Consider the following 2,500-nt stretch of genomic DNA (forward strand, 5'->3'; position numbering starts at 1 on the left):
TTGTCGCGCGACAAAGTCCACTCGCGGCGTGTTGCTTTCGCTCTCGGCGGTACCTCCGGCTTTCGGGCGATGCAAAGGTCGACTCGCGGCGTGTTGCTTTCGCTCTCGGCGGTACCTCCGGACGCTCGCTCGGGCGATACATCCGTCGATGTCGCACGATAAAGTCCGCGCGCGGCGTGTTGCTTTCTCTCTCTCGGCGGTACCTCCGACGGGCTCGGGCTGTACCTCCGACATTGTCGCGCGACAAAGTCCACTCGCGGCGTGTTGCTTTCGCTCTCGGCGGTACCTCCGGCGTACGGGCCATGCAAAAGTCGGCTCGCGGCGTGTTGCTTTCGTTCTCGGCGGTACCTCCGACGGGCTCGGGAGGTACCTCCGACGGTGTCGCACGACAAAGTCCACTCGCGGCGTGTTGCTTTCGCTCTCGGCGGTACCTCCGGCTTACGGGCGATGCAAAAGTCGACTCGCGGCGTGTTGCTTTCGCTCTCGGCGGTACCTCCGGACGCTCGCTCGGGCGGTACCTCCGTCGATGTCGCACGATAAAGTCCGCGCGCGGCGTGTTGCTTTCGTTCTCGGCGGTACCTCCGGCTGGCTCGGGCAGTACCTCCGACATTGTCGCGCGACAAAGTCCACTCGCGGCGTGTTGCTTTCGCTCTCGGCGGTACCTCCGGCTTTCGGGCGATGCAAAAGTCGACTCGCGGCGTGTTGCTTTCTTTCTCGGCGGTACCTCCGACGGGCTCGGGCGGTACCTCCGACGGTGTCGCACGACAAAGTCAGCGCGCGGCGTGTTGCTTTCGTTCTCGGCGGTACCTCCGACGGGCTCGGGCTGTACCTCCGACATTGTCGCGCGACAAAGTCCACTCGCGGCGTGTTGCTTTCGCTCTCGGCGGTACCTCCGGCTTTCGGGCGATGCAAAGGTCGACTCGCGGCGTGTTGCTTTCGCTCTCGGCGGTACCTCCGGACGCTCGCTCGGGCGATACATCCGTCGATGTCGCACGATAAAGTCCGCGCGCGGCGTGTTGCTTTCTCTCTCGGCGGTACCTCCGACGGGCTCGGGCTGTACCTCCGACATTGTCGCGCGACAAAGTCCACTCGCGGCGTGTTGCTTTCGCTCTCGGCGGTACCTCCGGCGTACGGCCGATGCAAAAGTCGGCTCGCGGCGTGTTGCTTTCGTTCTCTGGCGGTACCTCCGGCAGGCTCGGGCTGTACCTCCGACATTGTCGCGCGACAAAGTCCACTCGCGGCGTGTTGCTTTCGCTTTCGGCGGTACCTCCGGCTTTCGGGCGATGCAAAAGTCGACTCGCGGCGTGTTGCTTTCTTTCTCGGCGGTACCTCCGACGGGCTCGGGCAGTACCTCCGACGGTGTCGCACGACAAAGTCCGCGCGCGGCGTGTTGCTTTCGTTCTCGGCGGTACCTCCGACGGGCTCGGGCATTACCTCCGACGTTGCCGCGCGACAAAGTCCACTCGCGGCGTGTTGCTTTCGCTCTCGGCGATACCTCCGGCGTACGGGCGATGCAAAAGTCGGCTCGCGGCGTGTTGCTTTCGTTCTCGGCGGTACCTCCGGCGTAAGGGCGATGCAAAAGTTGGCTCGCGGCGTGTTGCTTTCGCTCTCGGCGGTACCTCCGACGGGCTCGGGCAGTACCTCCGGCGTACGGGCGATGCAAAAGTCGACTCGCGGCGTGTTGCTCTTCGCTCTCGGCGGAACCTCCGATTAGCCGGGCAGCGCAATAAATAACTTTCGTATTAATAAATAAACATTTATTCGTCATTGATATCTGGATTGGTGCCTTTGATAAAGTGTTGCTGTTATCCGTGTTTATATCTTTACTTTTAAAGCATTCATGCATGAATGCTGTCCCTAATAACGTATCACACGCATTGGAGTGTTTGCGTGGGAATACTTTTAGTGTTTCTGTATTAGAAGGTGCATAATGCTTAGTTATTACAGTTATGTTAATTTTTAAACTTATATAACGAAATATAATGTTTATATTGTAATATTATATTTTACTATGCAATTATATAAGTATTGATATTTTAAGGACACAGGATTATAAAATTGTAGCACACGAATGACTGATACTTTAATCGCGCCTCCCGCGGACAGGCACTACACAGGCTCGCGCGCTGCGTGTTGCTTTCGCAAACGCTAAAGTCCGCTCGCGGCGTGTTGCTTTCGCACGACGTGGCGCGCACGGCCGTTCGTGCGTTAAAGTCCGCTCGCGGCGTGTTGCTTTCGCAAACGCTAAAGTCCGCTCGCGGCGTGTTGCTTTCGCAAACGTTAAGTCCGCTCGCGGCGTGTTGCTTTCGCAAACGTTAAGTCCGCTCGCGGCGTGTTGCTTTCGCACGACGTGGCGCGTACGGCCGTTCGTGCGTTAAAGTCCGCTCGCGGCGTGTTGCTTTCGCAAACGCTAAAGTCCGCTCGCGGCGTGTTGCTTTCGCAAACGCTAAAGTCCGCTCGCGGCGTGTTGCTTTCGCAAACGTTAAGTCCGCTCGCGGCG

This window comes from Pogonomyrmex barbatus, unplaced genomic scaffold, assembly GCF_055798465.1.
Source record: "Pogonomyrmex barbatus isolate J1 unplaced genomic scaffold, ASM5579846v1 scaffold89, whole genome shotgun sequence".
Lineage (NCBI taxonomy): Eukaryota > Metazoa > Arthropoda > Insecta > Hymenoptera > Formicidae > Pogonomyrmex > Pogonomyrmex barbatus.